The 18,240-nt window shown below is 41.4% G+C and overlaps 1 protein-coding gene and 1 long non-coding RNA gene across 6 annotated transcripts in view; one reads left to right on the top strand and one right to left on the bottom strand.

The window, feature by feature from the left end:
* The window catches only part of LOC138840118 (uncharacterized), a 43,595-nt gene extending 29,065 nt beyond the window's left edge, over positions 1-14,530 (bottom strand). For both annotated transcript variants that reach the window (XR_011376041.1, XR_011376042.1), the window contains exons 1-3: positions 14,394-14,530; positions 13,874-14,095; positions 12,605-12,673 (exon numbers count right to left, since the gene is read on the bottom strand). This is a non-coding gene — a long non-coding RNA (uncharacterized lncRNA). The remainder of the gene's footprint in view (positions 1-12,604; positions 12,674-13,873; positions 14,096-14,393) is intronic.
* A 69-nt stretch (positions 14,531-14,599) lies between these two features.
* Positions 14,600-18,240, top strand: part of Pls3 (plastin 3) — a 92,251-nt gene continuing 88,610 nt past the window's right edge. Inside the window, exon 1 of one of the 4 annotated variants that reach the window (XM_070039876.1) lies at positions 14,600-14,721. The gene's annotated coding sequence lies outside the window, so the exon portion shown is untranslated. The remainder of the gene's footprint in view (positions 14,722-18,240) is intronic. The other 3 variants (XM_070039872.1, XM_070039866.1, XM_070039874.1) reach the window with 3 other exon arrangements.

Raw genomic sequence — 18,240 nt, 5'->3', positions numbered from 1 at the left:
TAAAGTTGGGAGCTACTACTTCCCTTCATATAGTCTTTAAGACAAAAAACTATTAATTGTTATACATTTCTTAAGCTTTCATAATATTTTGTTTTTATGCATGCTGTTATAAATGATATACCAATTTTCCTTTCAGAAATGAAAAATGTATTTCCAATTATTAATAAAATGTTATAAAACATTTGGAAATACTACAGTTGTAAGGTATGCCCTGGGAAGGAGAGGTAGGCTTCTCCCTTCTCTTGGCTGTCTCTGCCCAGTACCTGTGTCACCTAGGTTACTGGCACACCTGGAGGTCATATCCTGGGCTGCCCCTAGTCATGCCTCCCATCTGACCAGGGGAGGGTCCCAGGCCCTGAGGTCACATCCACATCCAGTGTGACCACATCTTTCCTTACCTGGCCACATCTTTTCCCCACCCCTTCACTACTTAAATCCAGGCTGACCTCAGCCTGCCACTTTCGGCCAAGTGGTCTCCACCTGCACTACAAGGCCAAGCAATTTGGTAAAATAAACTATTCTTCCTGTCCGAATACCGCCTGGTGTTCTCTTTATGGGCTATCTAATTAAATCTACCTACCTAATACCTAACAACAGTATTATGGATAAATGGTGAGTCCAATTTTCTGACTCTTAACATTGGTGGCTTACTCAGCTGTTCCTTCAGAGGTTTTCTTTACTCCACAAAAATATTGAGTAGATATAAATATTAATGAAGGGACAGGGCTATTTTTGGAAAAAATATAATTTAAAATGGAAAATAAAGTATAGGAAATTGAATATTCTAAATTAATTCTGGTCAAATACTTATATACTTTACTATTTTAAGCATTGCAAGCCAAATTTCAAAGAAGAATACTAGGGTATTGGCTCTGGTTTGCACAACCATTCTGTGCATCTAGGCATATGGAGCTCCAGTATATAACCATAAGATGCCAGAGCTAGCGGAGACTGGTAGTCATATTGATATGGGACAATATAAAAGCAGGTAGGGAATTTGGCCTATACAGCGTCCAGATAGTAGGATAAGTTGATAAATTAAAACTTGTCTTGACAACAAAATGGGGCCCAGGTATACAAAAGAATGCGGCAGCAAAAAGTACAAAAAAAAATGAGAAAATAAGAATGGGATAGTATATCTTTGGCATCATAACCTTACAGGAAACAAAAAGGAGACCCAACAATCAAAAAGCCAGGGCACTGATGGCTCACATCTGTAACCCTAGCCATTCAGAAGCCTGAGATATGAGTACTGTTGCTCAAAGCAAGCCTGGGTTGTAGGGCTTGAATTCAGGGCCTGGGCGCTGTCCCTAAGCTATTTCACTCAAAGATGGTGCTCAACTACTTTGAGTCACAGTGCCATTTCCTGTTTTCTGGTGGTTAATTGGAATTAAAGAGTCTCATAGACTTTCCTGCCCAGGCTGGCTTCAAGAATGAGCTACAAGAGCCCAATTTAATGAGATTCATATCTCCAATAAACTACAAAAAGCTGGAAGTGGAGCTGTGGCTCAACTGGTAGAGGACAACCCTAGGGCCAGCATACACACACACACATACACATACACACACACACACACACACACACACACACACACACACACACACACACACTATCAAAATCTCACTAACTCAAGGCCAAGTTCTATAAGGAGGATGACACCTGAAGATGGCCCCATATTTCTTTTCTTTTTTTTTTTTTTTTTGTCAGTCATGGGGCTTGAACTCTGGGTGTGGGCACTGTCCCTAAGCTCTTCAGCTCAAGGCAAGCACTTTAACACTTGAGCCACACACAGCACCATTTCCAGTTTTCTGGTGGTTCATTAGAGATAAGAATCTCACAGACTTTCCTGCCTGGGCTGGCTTTGAACTGCGATCCTCAGACTTCAGCTTCTTGAGTAGCTAGGATTACAGGCTTGAGCCACCAGTGTCTGGCTCCATATTTCTTTACAAATAAATTTTGCTTATGTTTACATTTTGCCTGAATTCTTCTTTTGCCAGATGCAAGGACTGAGCTTGTTTAGCTGCACTATAAATTCTGGTAACATATTTGGTACATTGTTTGGGAAGTTAGTGATCAAGTATATCTTTTTCTGACTTGGACTTATCTAATGATTATAGTATTTGGAGTTAAAGATTTCATGTTGCAGCTATAGCTTAGTGGTAATAGGTTTGTCTGGCAAACTTGGAGCTCTGGGTTCAATTCCCAGCATCATGTATAAATAATAAAGCAACTACTGTTTGTCTTTAGTGGTTTGTGGTCTATACTTATCATTTGGGTGGCATTTTTCTTCTGTAAAAGTTGAAATTTATACTAATCCAGTGATTCTGTGCAATTGGGTGTGTGTGTGTGTGTGTATGTGTGTCTGCCGATATTGGCACTTGAACTTAGGGCTTCCAGGCCTTTCTTGTCTTTATCTGCTCAGGTAGTACTCTAGCACTTGAGCCACAGTTCCACTTCCAGCTTTTTTCTGGCTAATAACTTACAAGATTCCCATGGACTTTTCTGCCCATGCTGGCTTCAAACCACAATCTTCAGACCTCAATTTAGGAAGTTGAAGGTTATAAGTTAGGGTTATAAGCAGGAACCACCAGTGCCCAGCTGATTCTATCATTTTAATAAGTGATATTGGAGAAAATCTTAAAAGGTAAGGAAAAAAGGAAAATTAAGAATTCATGCAGCTGAGCCCCAGTGGCTCATGCCTATAAATCCTAGCTACTCAGGAGGCTGAGGTCTGAGGATTGTGGTTCCAACCCACCCTGGGCAGAAATGTCTGTAGGACTTATCTCCAATTATCCACCAAAAAGCCAGAAATGGAGCTGTGGCTCAAGTGGTATAGTGCTAATACACACACACACACACACACACACACACACACACACACGCACGCACACACGCACGCACGCACGCACGCACGCACGCGCTGTGCCTGGGGAACTGTTTCAAAACTCCCAATCTCTCTGTCTGCAGAGGTGCTGTTCAGTTTTCTCTTGCCTGGCTTACTTTTCTGGCCCTTATCTTGAATTAGATCTTTTAATACTTGGAATTTACATTTCCTTTGCTAACACTACCTGTGCTTTTTATACTCAGGCATTCCCCTGCTGTTTCTTTTGTTTGTTGAGCTAGGATCTCACTTTGTTGCCCAGGTTGGTCTCTCTAACTCCTGGACTGAAGCTATCCTCTAGCCTTAGTTAGACTCCCCCTTCCCTCATAGCTGTGACAGCAAGCTCTTGCCACACATTTAGTCAGCCCCTCAATTTATTTCCCTTCTACAAGAAATCAACAGTGGGAGGTAAAGTTTACCTTCTTACATGACATAAATTAGGTCATTGTTAAGGGGACACATGATTATCTTGTGTATTTACAAATTCACCCTTCAAATCAATAGAAAATAATGAAACTCAAAAATGCCACCAGTTAAAGTAACTTTATAACAACACTTGGAAAGAAGTATAAGTTTAGGGCAAGCCATTGTGTTCTTGTAGGCCTGTTTTACTAGCCTATAAAATGAGAGAGATGATTATAATTGTTGATCTAACACAACATTCTTGTTTCCTTATTAAATTCTTTTACTCATTGAATTTAATGGTTCAGGAGTCTCTGTATTTAATAAAAGCTGGGCTCATTCCAGTAACCCTAATTACTCAGGAGGTTGAGATCTGAGGATTGTGGCCTAGGCAGGAAAGTCGATAAGAATCTTGTCTTCAACTAACTACCAAAAAGCTAGATGTGGAGCTGTGGCTGAAGTGGTAGAGCACTAGCCTTGAGCAAGAGTTAAGGGACAGTGCCTCTGCCTTGAGTTCAAGCCCCAGTCTTAGCACAAAATTCATAAATGAAATGAAAGAAAATATCAGCCTTATGATTTAGATGGGTTTTTTTTTGTTTTTTTGTCAGTCGTGGGGCTTGAACTCTGGGCTTGGGCGCTGTCCCCGCGCTCTTCAGCTCAAGGTGAACACTCTACCACTTGAGCCACAGCGCCACTTCCGGTTTTCTAGTGGTTTATTGGAGATAAGAGTCTCAGGGACTTTCCTGCCCAGGCTGGTTTTGAACTGCGATCCTCAGATTTTTTAAGTCTTTTTTTTTTTTGGGGGGGGGGTCCGGTCGTGGGGCCTGAACTCTGGGCCTGGGTGCTATCCCTCAGCTCTTCAGCTCAAGGCTAGCACTCTACCACTTGAGCCACAGCTCCACTTCCAGCTTTTATCTTTTTGCTTATGTGGTGCTGGGGAATTGAACCCAGGGCCTCAGGCATGCAAGGCAAGCGCTCTACCACTGAGCCACCTTCCCAGCCCCTCCCCCATCCTCAGATATCAGCCTCCTGAGTAGCTAGGATTACAGGCGTGAGCCACTGGCACTGGGCCGATTTAGATGTTTCCTTACAAACTATTTTATTTTATGGTATTGGGATCTGAATTGAGGATCCTATATTTGCTTGACTTGCTTGGTTGCACTTTATCAATTCAGCCAGTTTTTTTTTTATTGGTTATTTTGAAGAGAAGAACTTTTCTGCCTTGGCAGGCCTTGAAACTCTGATTGTCCCATAGCTCAGCTCCTGCATAGCTATGATTACAGGTGTAAGCCACTGGCCATCTTACCAGAAATCTATTTTCAAATATATTCAATTTCCTTAAAACTACTCCTTTATGATTTATGTGATCCAAAATTCAGAGTTCATCAAGTACGACAATTTGGGCTTGTAACAGAGTATTTTCTGGAATTTTTTAAAAAATCATGCTTCTGTCTATATTCTGTCAAGTGGACAGTTGAAAATCTTGTGTTTTTTATTTCTGGCAATAACTGTTTTGTACTAATGTTCTAGCACTTGTATAGCAAGTATGAAGCCCTGAGTTCAATACCCAGCAACCCCAACCAGCAAACAAGTAACTGATTTGACAAAATCTTGTTATGAGATTATTCTAAAATCATATAGAATACAATCTGAAAATAAAACATTCCTTGCTTCTAGTCTTTTTTGTTTTTGTGCCAGTACTGTGGCTGGAACTGAGGACCTGGGCATTATCCCTGAACTTTTTGTCTCAAGGCAAGGGTTCTACCACTTGAGCCACAACTCCATTTTCATCTTCTTATGGTTAATTGGAGATAGGAGTTACACAGATGTTTCCTGCCCAGGCTAGCTTCAAATTGAGATACCCAGATGTCAGCCTCCTGAGTAGCTAGGATTATAGGATTGAGCCAATAGTGCTTGACAAAATTGTTTCATTTGATGAAAAGCAAACATCACGGGTAGAATTCTGAGAAAACAAATGCATTGTTATACAAAGTGAGTAGTAGATTACCCATAAATGTAATGTCTTAGCCTGTTTTGTGTTGTTATAAGAAAATATCTTTGACTGGGTAATTTATAAACAAGAGAAAGTTGTTACTCATCGTTCTACAGACTGGGAAGTTTAATATCATGGCACCAGTAGATTCCAAGGCAGGTCTTGGGAATACCATTCAGAAAGGCTCCACCCTCATGACCTAATCACCTCCCAAAGACTCTATCACCTGATTAGATTCCATCATGTGAATTTGGTTATGAGGCACATTGGATTGACAACTTTTTTCCATAGTGTTAATTTTCCATAGTGTTTACATGTGTGCTTATTTATAGTAAATATTTCCTGACAAATCCTCTGGCTCTAATCACATCCCAGAGTGTCAGACATGAGAAAGGATCATCTTTCACCCTAATACACCCCAGTTCAAATATCATTAACCAAAATGATCTTGAGCAAAGGTTTCTGATTCTGTAAGCCTTATTTTTCACACCTGAAAAATGGGAAGAATGTTGCCATTCATGGGAGTTAATTGTATTAAATGAGGTAGTATATACCAAGTTCTAGGATTCCTGTCATACAGAAACAAGTAGTAGTGATAGCAGTTGTGGTTTACAGTCCCTCTACAATAGCATTTCACTGTTATGATTACATTCAGTCTTGAAAAGTAAAAATGGAAAGAGTAGATAGCCATCTGTCAGTTGTTTTGGTATTGAAGACCATGAAGCCCTGAGATTATGATGAGACAGTGCTCTTTTCTATTTTAATTGGTTCAAATCTTCAGCCAGGAGCCATTTTGTAGCTAAATGCTGTATTTTTAAAATATAGCACAATCTAGGTGAGCCAAGACTGTGCTGAAATAAGTAGAATCTAGACAGGAGTTGGGCATGCTACAGCCTTCAGGCCTCATCTATTGCTGCCTGTTCTTGCAAATGATGTTTTATTGGCACAACATCAGGCCTATTTGTTTATTTATTTTCTATGGTTATTTCTATATGACTGCAACAGAAGAACTGAGTAGTTGCAATACAGGCTATGTGGCCTGCATGTAAAATATACTTACTACACACAGAATGAGGGTGTGGCTCAGTTGTAGAGAACTGGCTTGGCATGTCACAGGCACTAGATTTCCTTTGATTTGGGGAAAAAAATACAATTCAGTCCTTTACAAACTTTGATGACTCCTGACTTAAATATTCATCATTTTGATCTTATTTTACCTGATGTCCTTTCCAGAGGACTCCTAAATGATATCTTCAATGTTTAGACAGGGCCAAGTAACAGTGGTTCATGCCTGTAATCCTAGCTACTCAGGAGACTGAGATCTGTAGAATGCAGTCCAAAGCTAGCCCAGACAGGAAAATCCATGAGAATTTTATATCAAATTAATCACCAAAAAGCTGGAAGTGGAGATGTGGTCAAGTAATACAGCACTAGCCTTGAGCAAATATAGAACAAAACAAAACAGAAAAACCACAGAGACAGTGCCCAGTCCCTCAGTTCAAGCTCCAGGACTGACACAAACACACACAATGTTTATCCAGAGCCAGGGGTAGTGACTCATCCTAGCTACTCTAGAAGCTGAGATACGTAGGATCATGGCTAGAAGCCAGCCCAGGCAGAAACGTCTGAAACACTCTAAAATATCTAAAAGCCAAGCTGAAGATGTGGTTCAAATGATAGAGCAGTAATGGAGAAAGTTTTAGAATCGAGTTCAAACTCCTAGTACTGGGAAAGAGTAAAGCTTAGTTAGACTTGTAGTCCTACTCCATTCCATCATTCCTTGGTATTTTGCATATCCTGTGCTACTCAGAGAGTAAAGGGAGTCTTCTCTGAGTGACTAGCTTTGTGCTATTTACATCCTTGTTCAGGTGACCCTGTGGCATTGATAAACGAGTAAAAAGCATTCTTGGTGTCCAATCATTTAGTTATTTAGATCAAATGTCCATGTACCTTTACAATTGCAAGTTATAAATAAAAAGATTATAGGATTTAAACATTTAGACCAATGGTCAAATCTTTCTAAAAGTATGGAGGAAGCAATATATCATCATTTGTTATCCTATTACTTAAAGTTTTTTGGTAACATTTAACTTAAATCACTATCATAGTAAATTTAACAGGCTAGTCCCTTCCATGACGAGGCAATCTTGGGATTCTGATAACCAAGAAATGGACTACAAACTACTTTATATTTTAAGGCCCTTACGATTTCTGAGTTTAATGATGCAATTTCAAATCCTATCTCTACTTGTTCCTTAGTGGGTTTTTTTTTCTGGTTCTAAGCACCTCAGTTCTGTCACCCGGCCTCCTCTCTGTCTGTGTCTCTGTCTTTCTGTCTCTGTCTCCCCCTACCCCAGTGTCCAGTGTTGGGGACCAAACCCTGAACTACATCCCAGCCCTTATCACTCTCTCTTTTTTTTTTTTACACAAAATAACTTTGTTGACATAAAATTCAAATATCTCATGGTTTATGCCTTTAAACAGTACATTTTAATGCTTATTTTAGTCAATTTGTAAAGTTGTATAACCATCACACAATTTTATTTCAGATTTTTCATCACCTTTAAAAAGGAAGCCCACTCCTCATTAACAGTAGCTTCTTATTTTCTTCCAACTGTCCAGCTCCTAGCAACCACTATTTTCCCTTTTTTTTCATTTCATATAAATAGAATCATTCAATTCATGGTCTTTTGTAATTGGCTTCATTCCATTTGTATAATGCTTTCAAGGTTTATTCATGATATAACACTGTGGATCTCTTTTTAAAGTCACAATTTGCATACTTAGCAGACATGGACGCAAATATTTAACAATGAACATTCTTAAAAGAACAGTGATCATCTTTTAAAATGTAATCATATACTTTCTTCCTATTTCTCTGTCTTTGTGTCCCTGTCTCTGTCATATACACACATACACATCCACTCAAGATGAATGGATCAAGAAAATGTGGTAGATACACAATGGAATTCTATGCCTCCATCAGAAAGAATGACATTGCCCCATTTGTTAGGAAATGGAAAGACTTAGAAAAAATTATATTAAGTGAAGTAAGCCAGGCCCAAAGAAACATAGGTCCCATGGTTTCCCTTATTTGCAATATCTAGTATATGTCTGAGTCAAGCAGAAAAGGTCAGATAAGGTGATGTTAGGGAAATGAACCCTAAGATATGTATTCAAATGTTTTTTTTCTTTCATGCGACTGTTTCTAAAGCATTTATAAGATTATTTCTTTGTTGCTTTGTATGTCCCTCCCCCACAGTATAACCCCTTGCTTCCACTGTATTTGATGTTGGTATAATTTGTGGAGGGGAAGGGGAAAAACAAATCGTCTAAATAGGGATACAGGTGGACCCATTGCAACAATGAGATGTACAAGCCATTTCGAAAAATGAACTTTACAACTTTGGTGGGGGGGGGGGAGGATTGGGGGGGAGGCTTGGAAGGGATGGGAAGTGGAAACAAAGGAGGAGGCTACAATGCTTGATAAGAAATGTACTCATTATTTTGCCCATGTAATTGTAACCTCTCTGTACAGTATTTTCACAATAAAAAATAAAAATAAAAAATTAAAGAATTACACAATCACATATAATAGATGGAACATATCTGTTTCTGTAGGAATCTGATTAGTGGTGTGGGAAATCATGGCATGGTTTGAAATGTGCTTTTCAATTAATTCAGAAGTGTGGAGTATAGAGATCAATAAGATAAATACTTGAGCTTTAACACTTGAGCCACACACATAGAAAGTCTCTCAGATTTGTCTGCCCAGGCTATCTTCCTACCAGAACTGAGGTCTTGGTCATCTGAGTGGGTAGGATTACAGGCTTGAGCTACTGGTGCCAGTTTAGCTCCCCTCCTCATGATACTTATAGGAGATTAGTTCCAGGGTTCCATAGATACTAAAATCTGTGGATGTTTTTAAGTGCTTTGTATAAAATGGTGTGGTATTTGCATAGAGCTTCTGTGTAGCTCTCTGTGTACTTTCCATCTACGCCATGTCTCATAATTCCAAATGCAATGTGCATTCTAGGTAAAGAACTGTATTGCTTGGGAAATAATGACAAGACAAAAAAAAAGTCTATACACGTTCCATTGCTTCGGGTTAGGTCAGGAGATGGCCAGAGTATTGAAGGCATTTCTTTTTGAAATAGATTAGAGAAAAGCTCCATCTTCTTAGTGAGGCTGTTTGCAGGGGACTTTAACTTCAGGCAAATCCTCAGCTTTTGTTTTGTAGATTTGAAGTTAGAGCCAGAAAGAAAGGCCAATCTTCCTTTTGTTTTCCTCCCAGGAATGTTTTTCCCCCCATTTCTATTTAGCCTTTGAATGTTTCATGCCTCAGCTGAAAATACTTGAGTCCTAGGGCACACAGGATGCCCTCTGGGATTGCTCCAAGCCCCATCACTGGCCTTGTTTTCACAATCCCTAAAGCACCACTACACGTACCACTCTAGTTGTCTGCTCCTAATTTTGTTTATGTTAGTTTTGCTATTAGAATTACACCTAATTCCTTGCTTTTTCTATGCTGCTTATGATAATTTAATGCTAAAACATCACAGATAGCTACAAGAATCTTAATTCCTTAAGAAAGGCTGACAGTCCACCAAAGTAAACACTGGTATTCTATAGAGCCAGTTGGGGGGGGGGTGGGGGGGATGAGAGAGGAGTAGATGAATGAAGGGAGGAAGGGGGGAAAGAAGTCATAAAATTCAATGCATATCCTACAAAAATTGAAAGAAAATGAGGGAAAAGATGGTGTTGGGAGGGATGGGGGAGAATGATGAAAGTGTTATTTATTGATCAAGATGCATTGTATACTACTCACAAATGGCTTGGTTGAATGGCAATACCTTTGAACAATTACTTAAAGATTATTTAAAAATAAAATAAAGAATTGTCCCTTCCTCCCCTCTCCCTTCTTTCCCTTTCCTTCCCTTCCTTTCCCCTCCCCACCTCTGTCTCTGTGTCTGTCTCTCTTTGGGCTGGGATTACAGACATGTGCCACTGATCTTCATAATTAACCTTGTTTAGCAGACAGCAAACTCACAGGAGACACTTTAATTTTAGATATATACTGTTGGGCGGGGAAGGTGGCTCCGTGGTAGAATGCTTGCCTTGCGTGCATGAGGCCTTGGGTTCGATTCCTCAGCACCACATAAGCAAAAAGAAAAATGCCAGAAGTGGCGCTGTGGCTCAAGTGGTAGAGTGCTAGCCTTGAGCTGAAGAGCTGAAGGACAGCGCCCAGGCCCAGAGTTCAGGCCCCACGACCGGACCCCACCCCCCCAAAAAAGATATATACTGTTGATAGTGACCTTCACTGGGTATACAGAGTTGGTCAATGAATTAAATACATCTTTTTTTTCCATCATGGGGCTTGAACTCAGGGCCTGGGCACTATCTCTGGGCTTTGCTCAAGGCTAGCATTCTACCACTTTGAGACAAAGCTCCAGTTTTGGTTTTCTAGTAGTTAATTGGAGATAAGAATCTCACAGACTTTACTGCCCCGGCTGGTTTTGAATTGTGATTCTCTGATCTCAGCCTCCTCAGTAGCTGGTATTATAGGTGTAAGCCACCAAAGACTGGAGATTCTAATTTTTTATAAATAGCATTGCTGCTATCACAGCCCAGGGCTGGCTATTAATTTGAAATCCAAATGTTTTAGACTTCTGAATGCTAGGATTATAAACCTGCATAACAATGCTTGATTTTGCTTTTGTTTTCTGTCCATTGGTGGTGGGCCTAGGCTCTAACCCTGAGCTTTATCACTTAAGGTTAGTGCTCTACGACTTTTAGCCACAGTTCTACTTCTGGTTTTCTGGTGGTTAATTGGAGATAAGAGTCTCATGGACTTTCCTGTCCAGGGTAGCTTTGAACCATGATCCTTAGATCTCAGCCTTATGAGTAGCAAGGATTACAGGCATGAGTCATCATGCCTGGCTAATGCTTGGTTTTAAAATGAAGCTTTTAACAGTGAATAAAAAGAATACCGACAACCTACCCTAGGAAAATTTCTAGAAAATTTCAGACTATATACATAATCTGGGGACTGGACAGTGTAGAGTTTGGGAAACGCAGTAGGAAAGGGGCCAAGAAAATTGAAATGTGCACGTGGTAAGGAAGAAAGCCAGGTAGGCTGGATAGGGATAAATCCTAAAAGAAAATATGGACCCTCATATGAAGTACAATGTGGATAGGAAGAAGTAATGCTGTCAAAGGTTTGTGATATTGATTTTAAGTTATTTCAAAGCTATGTTGAGTTGAAAAGTGTATATGGAAGGAAAAGGTCAGTGAGAGAGCTATATATGGCATTTTGTTGCCATTGTTTGTACAAGAATATACTCATAAAATAACCATTAGTTCAACAAACATTTACTGAACTGAACTTCTCTGTGATAGGCAGTCTGCAAGACTCTGTGAAGATGAATCCCAGCCTATCCTCTCCAGAGCAGCTGGAGGGGACCCTGAAGACCATCTCTGCAGGCTTATTTACATAGATAATAAACAGACTGTCAACTTTGCTTGCTTTGTGAGAGATTCTACACAGGTAGAATCTCAAAGCAAGAATCATAAAGCAAGCAAGTGTTATGGTGAAAGATTACAATGAAATATAGTCTCAATTTTGAAAAGACCTTTCAGATTTGGAGCAATAACAGAGTAGCTTAGTTATATCACATTGACTATCTTAATAGTACTCATTAAAAAGAAGTTCTACCTGCTTTATACTGCTTGGCTAATTCAATAGGAATCTAGACCAGAACTCAAATACGTGCTTCTATGCTTTGGGCATGTTTTATCTGTTGGAAAGTTACTGAGATCTTGGAAGTTGGGCTATTATCTTGAAGCACTGAAATGTACAAAATGACATTTGGCTAAATTTCTTTTTTTTTTTTCTGTGTATGGTGCTGGTGATGGACCCTAGAGTCTACCAGTGAATTAAATTCCCAGTCCATTTGACTGAAGTATGACATACTCAGTAGTGATTGACTTTTAAACCTATGTAAGATTTAAAAAAAATTCTCAGAGGTACAAGTAAATAATATACATATAAGATTGGTATTTTTTCTCTCTCTTTCTTTTTTTGGTAGGTTGTGGGGCCTGAACTCTGGGCCTGCACAGTGTCCCTCAGCTCTTCATCTGAAGGCTAGCACTCGACCACTTGAGCATCAGCCCCACTTCCGGCTTTTTCTGCTTATGTGGTGCTGAGGAATCGAACCCAGGGCTTCATGCATGCAAGGCAAGTACTCTACCACTGAGCCACCTTCCCAGCAAGATTGTTATATTTTTATTTTAAATTCTAGAACTTATGAGGTGTGGTGGTGCATACCTGTAATCCCAGGAAATGGAGATAGATCTCAGTTCTAGGACAGTCCAGGCAAAAAGTTTAAGGCCTTACCTGAAGAATAAAGTAAAACAAGAAGGGTTGGGGATGAGTAAGTAGTACAACCAAAAGCAACATTTTGAGTTCAAATTCCAATTCTGCTCCCACCCCCCGACAAAAATTCTAGAACTTAAAAAAGAAACTAAAATGCAATGCTAAGTTAAATGAGACAAATATACCTACACTGGAAAACCTTTATGCTATTGTTGTCTATAATTTAAGTTTCAAAGGAAATGGAAGCTCTTCAGTAGTGACTGACACCAAAATAAAAAGTGGAAAACTGAAGGATCCTATTTAGTGTGCTTAGGAATTTTGTATGAATTCCTTTGACCACACCAAGCCTTGGGCTAGTTATTGCAAGCCAGAAATCTCATTTTAGAGCCCCACTATAGATGTGCTGAAAACACTGCAAGTTCAACTCAATCCCAACATGTTCAAGTCAGGATTTTTGTGATGACCCAAACCTGATCTAGCACAAAATTTCTCCTAGCAGAAATTTAATGTTTTGGAAAGTATGTTTGCCCTTTTATTTCATTTCACCTTCCTGTGCCTTTCATAAGTCCTGCCAGTTGATTAATCATTAATTAATATTTAACAAGTCTTTTTCCTAGTGCCAGATCTTCCCCTTGATAGTGTAGCATTTAGCCAGTATAGGAACTCCTTCATTTCTCATTTAAGAAGTCTGGCATTCACAATAGATTAAATTTTCTAAGGAAACTGTCAGCAACAGATGAAGTAGGGGCTCCTTTATAAGACAATTCAATTTAAGACTATCTTAATTTAGCATTTTTCCTGGTGCATGTACAAATGGGATTTAATCCGACCAATTTTCAAGTTTTACAACCATCCAAAAACATACATTTCCTGAATAAAAATGGTTATGGAACAGGAAAGTGCTTAGAACTTTTTGCTTCTCCACCTTTTCAACAAGCCAATCTCCTTACCAGATCTTGGAGAATATCTCCAACTCTGGCCTGCCAACTGAGTTTTGAAGCTAGGATGAGCCAAAGGATTGGAATGTAGATAAGTTGGAAAAAAAACTCTGCGAGGCAGCTAAGATTTGAAGGCAGGACCGTAGACAGTGGGGCTAAAATGGAACTCTGAGGAGCTAGAACAAGTCCTCAGGTCATTCACTGCCTAAAGGAGACTGAGGAGAATTGAGAGCCAGTTTCCAGTTAAACGAGTAGAACAATCACTCCCACCTCCACCTCTCACCCCTTGTCCTACGGACAAAGCTACCAAACAGGTGATTTCAGTTGGCAATTTATGTGGTTCGCGGCCAAAACCCCAAGAGATTTGCTACTACGTTGTTAGTGAAGAAAGGGATGAGCTGGGGTGTGGTAGAAGATGCACACGTCCAATTCCAGCACCTGAAAGGCATAAGGTGGAGAATCCGGAGTTTCAAGCCAGCCAGCCAGGAGTTCACAGTAAGATAGTCTTTCAGAACAAACAAAAACAAAGAAAGCATTAGTAGCTGAGGTTTCCCTCCACGTGGTTTGGCACCTGAGCTGATCAGAGCAGATGAAACCAGCACCAAGGCTTTCATTTCAGAGATTCTCCCCACCCCCCACCCCCCATACACACTTCTGGGGAGGGGGGCGCCGCACTTCCTCCCGCCCTAGACTTAAATAGAAGAGGCTCAAACTTGTTTGGACGTTTCATCTTTTTTTAAAAAAATTTTGAACATGTACTCTAAGCTAAGCTCTGTGAATTTATAAGTATAACTTATAATTACTTAGCTCAGGGAGAATGAGTGTGAAGGAACCGACATCATCTTGCAGCCGTTTACAATTCTCATCCCGCCAGAGTGCCCATCCCAGTGCCTGTTCCCTCAGCTCCCCACCCAGTTGATGTGACAGGCTCACGGCCCAATCCCCTTTCTGGTTCCCAGGCGGACTGCTAGCACCACCAGAGCCAATGGCGGCGGCCGAATGGCCGAGGGGGGCTGGAGGGAGGGAGCGCTGGCTTTAGAACCGCCGCCGCAGAGACTGCGAGGAGCAGAAGTTGTCTGAGTGCGTGGTGGGCGGCAGTGGGGGCCAGACCCGGGATCTCGGCGACTTTACGTAAGTATTCGGTAGCGATGGCGAGCCTGAAGGGAGCGGGTTTCCTGGGCGTGGGCAGGAGTGGATTTTCGGCACAGCATCTCCCGGAACCTCTGCCGGAACGTGCCTAGGACCAGTGGAGACGGGGGTTGTGCAAGGCAGGGAAGATGAGGGGGGGAGGCGAAAGAGATTACAGTGAGCGTCTTTGGGTGCCTTGGTGATTCTTCGCAAGAAGGTTTGATGGGAGTGACTGAGGGTTCCCCACTACCCCCTCCGGTCCCTACTTTTTGTGTTCCTCACTCGAGAAAACGTTTGTTTTCTTTCTCTACTTGCTCTTAACTTGTTGCCCACCTCGGGCTGGAGTCACTGACGCCAACCTTTGCCCCGATTTCTCTTGCGCGCGCCTATGTCCGCGAACTGGAAAACCAAACCCCTAACTTCCCTTTGCTGTCTTTTTCCACCTATTGCTATTCCCCCCCCTCCCCCCCTCCTGCCGCCGGACTCAGGAAATCCCGGAGCCTGCAGCTGGGCGACGCCTCCAGCTCCCGCCGCTTTGGCTGCGGTTGACCCGGGCATAAAGCCGCCGACCCCAGGGTTCCAAGTGGGGCGGAGCCGGACTGGGCTGCGGAGGCGCCCGAGTATGAATCTAGCTCTGGCTGCCTGCCTTCCGCCGGCTTACCTCCCTGGCCATTACCGAGGACTCTCGATTGCCCAGCGTCTCCCTCCCTATGAGTAAGCACTTTTTTGCCCCTTGTATATTCAAACGTCTCTGGCCCAGCAAGGCAGAACCTTTCCGTTCTCTTACCCCAGAGGCGCGGCACTGCCGGCTTCCTTCATTGCTTCCTTAGGCTCTGCAGCCTAAGTGCGAGGTCAGGGTTGCAGCACCCGAACATTCTTGGAGGGCGGGTGTCGTGAGAGACTGAGCCCCAAGGGGCGGCTGGAGCAAATTAGGGTCGCCCCTTCCCCAGCACACACGCACTTGTCTATGTTCACCCCTTCCCCCCCCCCCCGCCCGCCTACAGTTCTTAACCGCTCTAACCAGAGGCCCAGAGATGCTGACCACCCCCGCCCTAGCTTCTCACCAGTCCGCTAGTAGTTGCCGCCGGTCCTCTAGTGTTCCTGTGGGTTTTGATCCCCCCTCCCCATTCCCTGGCCCTCACCCAAACTATTCCCTAATGAGATGAGGTGGGGTTAGTACCGGGTGACACTTTCCATCCGTCAGGCAGCTTCGTACATCTCACCTGAGCGTGTACCACATCCTAGGGGGTGTGGGCCAAACTCGAACTAAGGTGGGAGAGCTTCACCATTTACGAGCAATCTGAAGGGATGCTGGGCATGCCTGGCCTAATGTTAGGAGGGATGAGAGGGGAAAAGGTTGCTAAGGCTGGTCACTATGGATAGAAAACATGGGGGAATGGGGGGGGGGACCCAACTACTGAGCAGTAAACGATCTACTTCATTGTCACTGTGTATTTAGGAGCCTAACTTTGATTCTGGAGATGAATTTTACAGTGAATTACAAGTAATTGCTCACCAACCACCCCATTCATGCTTATTGGCATGAGTGTTAAAGTCTCTTAATGTCCCCAGGGTAATGGTCATACATGATGTCTTTTCATTGTAAAACTGGACCATAATAGCTGAGGCCCATATTTCGAAGATTACCTCTACCAAAAAGACACAAGTCAAGTAGCCTCCTCTCGAGGGAGTTTTACTGGGATTTAAATGTGAATTTGGAGTGAATTTTATCCCAAACAGGAGCGGTTTTAAAAGTGCTTCAAATAATGTTGAGAAATAGATCTCTTCCCTTGTAACCTCATTATGGCTTTTCTAACAAAAAATCTGATTATTTTCTAGGAAAGCCAACCTTTTACTCCTGTCCCATTTCTTTCTTCAATGTTACAGAAGAAGTCATATCCCAAAAGATAGTATTTAAGTAGTAAGCACTATATTCATTGGCATAGTCTTCAATATTTTAATTGAACCATTCTCTACTGTGGGCATCTATTTAAAATGGTGGATAATCCCTGGATTAGAATGAACAATTGTGGATTGGAATTACTTGGCTTAGAAATAGCACAGAAACAGTTTATACTAAAATTTGACCAATAAAGTTCGTTGAGTTTGCTGGCCTGAGGTTTCATTACAATAATGAGTGGCCTTAAAACAACTTTCTCATGTTGTCTGTACATATGGGCCAAGTTAAGGTCACTTTGGGGGAAGAAACGTGGCAGTGTTGCTATTTAAGTAGCTATTTACATAAATTGCCCAGTATAAAAACAGGCAGAGGTCAGGAGTTGAAAAACATTCCTTATTTGCAAAAATGCATCCAGTTGATAGATAGTTATTCTTTTTTTCTGTGTGTGTGCCAGTCATGGGGCTTGAATTTAGGGCCTGGCTTTTTGACGGTTAATTGGAAATAAAGAGTCTTAGACTTTTCCTGCCCAGCTGTCTTTGAAGCATTTCCAGCCTGAGCTACCTTCAAAGCCTGATCCTCATATCTCAGCCTCCCCAGTAATTAGGATTACAGGTGTGAGCCACCCGTGCCCAGCAACATATTTCTTCTATAAAACAGAGCAGAAACTATAACATTAAAATTGGGAATATTTAAGAGATTTTGGCTTTGAATCTTTCCCCTCCCCCAACCTTTTTGTTTTGTTGCAGCAGCCTCTGAATGACAGTAACACTCCATTTTCCTTCTGGGCCTGAGTTTCTGAGCCTGAAAACTGGAACTTGTGTAAAGTGTACACTGGTGGCACGGATAGCTGGAAGTAGATTTAAGTAGCACCTGAACAATTGGAGTTAACTACATGGTAGATAGACCCCCCTAGTGGAAGTGAGGTGACAATATAATTTTAGATGGAACTAATAAGTGTGTACTGTCAAAAAACATAAAATAAAAGAGGGGGGATAGTCTTACTTAGCTTGAGTTGCAGTGATAGACAGCTAAGTTTGTTTTAAATATTATATCAAACAAGTCAAAACAGAGGCCCCACTAGTTTCTAGTCTACAGTAGTTCATTGTTAAGTTCATGCCCATGCATTAAAAAATCACCCTCACTATTGCTGACTTCATTTTGTAGTGGCAACAATCTAAGTAACCCCGGTTTTTTAAAAATTAAGAGGCTGTGAGTTTGATTCTTAATTTCTACTCTTAGACCTGGCCAGATAACCACCAACTCTTCCTGGGTGAAGAGTGAAATAAATTACACCCTGCCTGATGTAATGAACACAATCAACCTTGAAGTCAAACTGCCCAGTCTCAATGCTGCTTTTTAGAGTCTTAATTGCTAAAAATGACTAGGTTTATGACATTCTGAGTAAAAGGGTTAATAATATCCACTGAGTAATATTTTGAGTGAGATTGTCTCTTCTACAAATGGTTACACACACATTAGACTTGACCATGATTGTTTATACTGGCAGAATGTCAGTATCCAAGGCACTATCAGAAGCCTAATGAAATTTTGCTCCTAGGCAAACAGTGTGACTTAGTGAAAAGAAAGCAGCTTGGCTATGGTGCTTAAGCACTGAAGTGATT

Source organism: Dipodomys merriami, unplaced genomic scaffold (genome assembly GCF_024711535.1).
Source record: "Dipodomys merriami isolate MVZ:Mamm:240054 unplaced genomic scaffold, mDipMer1.0.p SCAF_3, whole genome shotgun sequence".
Lineage (NCBI taxonomy): Eukaryota > Metazoa > Chordata > Mammalia > Rodentia > Heteromyidae > Dipodomys > Dipodomys merriami.
This window is presented reverse-complemented; position numbering and strand designations above follow the sequence as displayed.